This window comes from Hyaena hyaena, unplaced genomic scaffold (genome assembly GCF_003009895.1).
Source record: "Hyaena hyaena isolate Hyena2069 unplaced genomic scaffold, ASM300989v1 scaffold_33, whole genome shotgun sequence".
NCBI lineage: Eukaryota > Metazoa > Chordata > Mammalia > Carnivora > Hyaenidae > Hyaena > Hyaena hyaena.
In genome coordinates this window covers 4207334-4213333 of record NW_024080666.1, presented here as the reverse complement: position 1 = coordinate 4213333, position 6000 = coordinate 4207334, and positions in this window count along the sequence as shown.

The window sequence follows — 6000 nt, the reverse complement described above, 5'->3', positions numbered from 1 at the left end:
CTTGATGTTTCCTGTGAATGATTTTCCACCTACTGACTCCCATCCTGCTCTTTGCCTATAAATTCCCACTTTTCCTCCTCCTATTCTGGATTGAGCCCAATCTATCTGTCTCCTCTACTACAAAACCCCACTGTAGTAGCTCCCCCTCATTTGAGATAGGGCACAAGTGGGCAAGGGGCAGAGAGAGAAAGAGAGAATCCCAGGAGGGGCAGAAGTAGAGAGAGAGAAAGAGGGGGAGAGAGAAAGACAGAGAGAGAAACAGGGTTTACCCGATGAGGGTAAGTCTCACCGATGTGTGAGACTCATGAACCTCATGAACCATGAGATCATGACCTGAGCTGAAGTCAGATGCTTAAGGACTAGCCACCCAGGCACCCTATAGTAGCCCCCTTGAATAAAGTCTTCCTTACCCTCTTTTACAAGTGTCATGAATAGATTTTTAAAGTTTATTTATTTATTTTGGGAGAGAGAGAGAGAAAGAGTGTGTGTGAGAGACAGAGCAGAAGAAGGGTGGAGAGAGAGAATCCCAAGCAGGCTCTGAACTGACAGCACAAAGCCCAACATGGGGCTCAATCCCAAAAACTGTGAGATCATGACCTGAGCCAAAACCAAGAGTCATATGCTTAATCAGTGGAGCCACCTAATTTTTAACCACCCCTAATTTTTTTTTAACATAATGCACACCGTACTTTTTTATTAAACTGGGAATCACATGAAATTGAATTTATTAGAATTTTTGTGTTTAAATTTCTTGCTGTTTTGAACAAGAAACTTGTGATGCCTTGAATTCCCATAGCTCACATACAAAGAGAAACTGGTAGAAATTTCCCTGCGTTTCCCAACAATCCTAAACATTTACATGACAATAGCAATAATAATTTGTGACTGGGAACGTTTTCTAAACTATCCATAATAGAAAAACAAATTTGGATCAAACCATATTAGAGGAAATACTAGAATATTCTTCCATTTTCTCTATGGAAAAACATCACAGAACTGCCCCACGTGGAGGTAATCAAAGAGTAGGCAGCCAAAAGCATTTAGAAGAAAAATACAGTAGAGGTGGACTGGGCTCCACATTCACTAAGATGTTGTGTTATTTTTCTGGACTTTGTGATATATTTGCGATTTCTTAGCTTTTTAGCATTTGAAATGTGCTCTGCTTTCTTTTCTCATTCTAGATAGATGTTCAGATTTGAACTAATTTTGTATTTGTCATTTTGTATTTGTCTTCTTACATAATCCCTCCCCCCCCACCCCAAAATGCAGTAGACGCTTTAGGCCCCTCTATCCCTGTCCTGCACCCCTATGACTCACTCACTCTCTTTGGGCTTCTGTGTCTTTCCTCCCAGTCAGTCATTATTGGTGCCGTGACCTTCCCCCAGACCTTCTTCCAAGGAGTATTAGAGACGAGCTGGTTAATTCTGCCCTCAGTCCTCGGGCCTGCAGAGAGGCAACACGACGGTTATTACACTTGATCCTTACTGCAAACCATTAGGGGAATAAAACACACTCTCTTATGATGGGAATGTGCAGATTTACACGAAAGTAGGCGGAGTAACCACAGCCTGTAGGGCGGGCTTGGTGAGGTCTGGTGGCTCTGCACTAGGCGGGGGGCGGGGGGGGGGGGGGGGCCCGGAAGGTCAATCTCACCAGAGTCCGAATCCCCTCTTCATGCTGCCCCCACGCTTGTTGAGGACGCCCAACACTATGATTATGTGGTCACGTCCGCGCCCTTCAGCCAGGCTGGGAGATGGGCAGAGCGTCCAACCCGCAGGGCGGGGCCAGGTTGGAACAGCCTTGGAACATGAAATGGGGCCTCGGCTACCTCTCCTGGGGCCTCCTTCGTCCTGGACGGCAGGCCTGGGGGCTGGGGTTCCCAGTTATGTTCTGTGCACCTCACCCAGCCTCTTCTGATACAAGCCAGAGTACAGAAAGGACAGGTGCATTTGGGAAACTTCCAGGCAAATCTGATACCCACCCCATCAGGATGAGAGCCGGGCCGGAGGGGCTCATGAGAGTAACCAGGAGCCCACGGAGGCCCAGATCTGCTCACCGCTGACCGGGGCCATCTGCTCCTAGGGGGACGCAGAGCCCGACTGCCAGGGCGGAGTCCCTGACCCACCGCCTAGTCTTTTGACCCTGGCAAGTCACTTTACCCTAGAATCTGCCTGCTTCTCTGTCGTACGGGAATAACGAGCACCTTGCCTGAGATGTGACCACGCGTGTGATGTCCCTAGCATAGAACCTGACACACACGGCTCAGAAACGTTAGCCACTGGGGTTACTTCTACACCGACATCAGCCAAGCGTGAAGGGAGAGGTAGACAGTGCTCCCTTCTCCAAGGGCCAAGCTGGTGATGGGCTTCCCTCCCTCCTCCACACGGAGGAGGCTGGAGACCAGCCGCCACACGCCAGGGAATCGTCCTGAAGTCCAGCCCGGGGCCAGCAGTGTCTCCTTTCAGCAGCCAGGACCTCCACACTCTTTTGTCTGGGGCTGGGGAGACTGGTTTGGGGAAATAGTCTCTGGTATCACCCGTTACCAGCCCCTTCTTCAGGTAGCTGGTGTGGGGAGGGAGGAGGGAAGGGGGGCATCCCGGGTAGGGGGGGGCATGCAGACCTTTCTTTTTCAGCAGGAACAGGTGGGCAGCTGGACTAGAGAAGGGTGGGGGGAGGGCTGGGGACTAGGATGGCACCACTGTAAAGGAGGCCATTCTTCTCAGGCTCCCGGCCTCCCCTTTCCCTCCTCTCTGGCCACCCTGATCCCCAGGCTGCTCAGGCCCTCACACTACCCAGGGGCCCGTTTAGTAAACTCATTTTCATGAAGGTTTCGAGGACCGAATGCATTTCGTTTCAGGGCAATGTCCTATAGTGACTTTCTTCAAATGCTCTTACGAGGTGCTCAGGCTCAGGCTGGGAGAGGCTGAGGTCTTAGCCTCCTCCTCAAGGACCTCCATGGTCGCCAGGGCCAGGAGAGCCTGTTCAGGAAGCCCGACCATTCGGCAAGGGAGGGCCTGAGCAGCCGGGAGGCTTGGTCTACTGTCTTCTCCTCCTGAAGCAGTGAGGGCAGAGTCGGCACTAGAACTCCATACTCTGTCCCCCAACTCCTGTGAGGCCCTTGGCAGATGGGCAGTGGGGACTGGGGAAGGGCCTTCCTCGAGGCCCAAGCTGCCAGGCAGGCTTCTGGCCCGCGGGGCCCTCAGGAGGCTTGGGCTTGGGCTGAGCACCACGGCCTGTCTGCCGCAAACCCTGGGCTCCTTCTCTGGAAGTTTCTGTTCTCTGGTCCTGGGAGCTGGGAGGATGGGAGCCAAGATGACAGTCCCACCCCAGCTCTCCTGCCTCCCCAGCCCAGGGATCAGGATAGGCAGAGAGTGCTTTTGAGGCAGCTCCCCGAGCCCCACTGAGCTGATGAGGGAAGCTGATGAGCTGAGGGACAGTGTCCTGCTGTCCCTAACGTCACTCCTTCCCTCCCGTCCCCTGGAATGCCCCCAGGTGGCCCCCAGGCGGCCCCCACCCCCAGCAGAGTCCAGCACCTCTGAAATTCATCGGAGCCTAACTGGATGGGACACAGGGCAGCCACAGCAGCCGTTTGGTAAGCGCGCTGAGGAGCTGGCCCTGCCCAAGATCGGATGAGACAAATCGGAAGCGTGAAGGCCCTGGCTGAGCCCCTTCCGGTGATTTGAGCCGTTGGACCCAAACAGTCCTGCTCACGGTTTTCTCCTGCTCTTCCCCCGGGTCTGTCTGACGCCTCCTCGCGAACGGGCAGAAGAAACAGATTTGATGTGCACACGGCCACATGGAGGAGCGTAAAACAGCCAAGAGGAAAGAAGTCAGAATGAGATCTGTAACAAAACCCAGTTGCATCAATTAAAATTGCATGTGGCCCAAACAAGAACGTACATGTGTCAAAACGACGAAACCTGTTAGGAAGGGGCCTTTCAGGCTCCACCTGAACCAGGTGGAAAAAAGAAGAAAGGAGATGAGGGAGCGGGGCCCACAGGAGATGGGAGAACAGAGCAGGGAGGGAGGCAGAGGGAGAGAAGGAAAGGGAGGGGAGGGAGGGAGGAGGAGGGAAGGAGGAGGAGGGAGAAAAGGAAGAGAGGGGGAGGGAGGGATGGGGGACAGGGAGGAAGGCAGGGAGGAAGGGAGAGGGAGGGAGAGGGAGGGAAGAGAGGGTGAGATGGAAGGAGGAAGAGGGAGGAAGGGGTGGGAGGGGGAGGGAGGGAGGGGACAATATGGAAGGGGGGAGGGAGGGGGAGAGGGAAAGAAGGAGGCAGAAGGAGAGAAGAGAGACAGAAGGAGAGGAGGGAAGGAACACTCGTCAAATCACCTCTGAATGTTTTTTTCTGGGAATAAACATGCATATTTTTTCATGTAAAAACATAAAGCCTATTCACTCTTCAAAAATGGGAAATGTATTGATTTTTAGTTTCTTTAAAAACTTTTTTCATGTTTATCCATTTCTGAGAGAGAGAGAGAGAGAGCACACACACACACACACACACACACACACGCGCGCGCGCACGAGTGGGGGAGGAGCAGAGAAAGAGGGAGACACAGAATCCAAAGCAGGCTCCAGGCTCTGAGCTGTCTGCAAAGAGCCTGACGCGGGGTTCAAACCCATGAACCATGAGATTGTGACCTGAGCCGAAGTCAGATGCTCAACCAACTGAGCCACCCAGGCGCCCTTGATTCATAGTTTCTTAAGGACATATTTTTTTCCCCTCTTGTCCAAAAGCCATTTTAAGGCATGCAGAACAAAGGACAAAGGACAGGTACAATGTTATCTTTAAAATGTAGTTTAAAACAGAAAAAGAAGAAAAAGGAGTATCTCTCTGGGTAAATGGAAGGAATGGTTCATTGAGGAGGTCCTGTTGGGACCCCTGGTGTCAGTGCCATGTGCAAGTCCTACTCGTGAGATTGAGACTTTGAACATGTGCAGGTACAGGAATGGTGGGACCTGAATCAGATGGAAAAAAAGAAAAAATGAGAATGGAGAGTCGTGTACACCTGCTCCAGAGAACTATAATGAGGGAGAGGGTTCTTGTAGCCTAAATGACTCTGAGATCAAATGTGACCAAATAAATAAACCTTCACTGAGGCTTTGCCTGGTTAGGTTGTAGTAGGGGTGTCAATCCAGGAGGCTCTCTGGAGGAGGTGAGTGCCAGAAGCCAGAGGCTGAACTGGCTGGACAGGAGATACTGTCTCTGGAAGCAAGGATAACTGATTTGGACCCCTTGATCTGCAAGGAGACAATTGAGATCACCTTCCCAGGCATACTCCCTTAAGTAACCTCTCTCACTACCTTTGGAAGCGTTAAGAAGTCAACGGCTCAGTCTGAACCTGAATCTGGGTTTCATTCTTCACGCTCTGTCAGATCCCCTTTGTAGGCTCCTCTAGAGACAAGTGTTGGGAGCAGGCTCGGGCTTCCTGTTGAGCTGGTCTGGGTGTGTGTATGTGCGCGTGCGCATGTGTGCACAGGAGGTGTCAGGGTCCAAACTTATCCAGCAAACAGAGCCCAAGATTGCAGTGTGGGTCACCAGGAAACATGGAGAGCCGGGCCAGCAGGCCCCAGGACGGAGACACAGGAGAGCAGGTTCAGGTTCACAGAGGCCGTGGTAGGCTGGGGAGGGCCCAGGGGTCTCTCCCTCCAGTAGGGCCCATCAAAGGAGAAGCACTCAGGGTCCCAAGTACGTGGAGAAGTGGCCACCCCTCCCGGAGTGTGAGGAGAGGTGATGGGTGTCACTCCTGGGCTGGGGCTTTAGAGGAGCTGGCACGCCTTCCCCCCCCACCCCCCCAGGTCTCCTCACCCCCCAGGGAGCTGCAGACAATACCGCCTGAGGGCTGGGATGGTGGAAACACAGAAGGAAATGGGCCTGGGGACCTGAATCCCTATGTGAAGCAGGGCTGTCCCCTGACCAAGCTTGGGACCATGCCTTGGCCTAGAACCCGAGAAATGGATTTCTGTGTGATCAGGCCTTTCTGTCTCACAGCACTTTC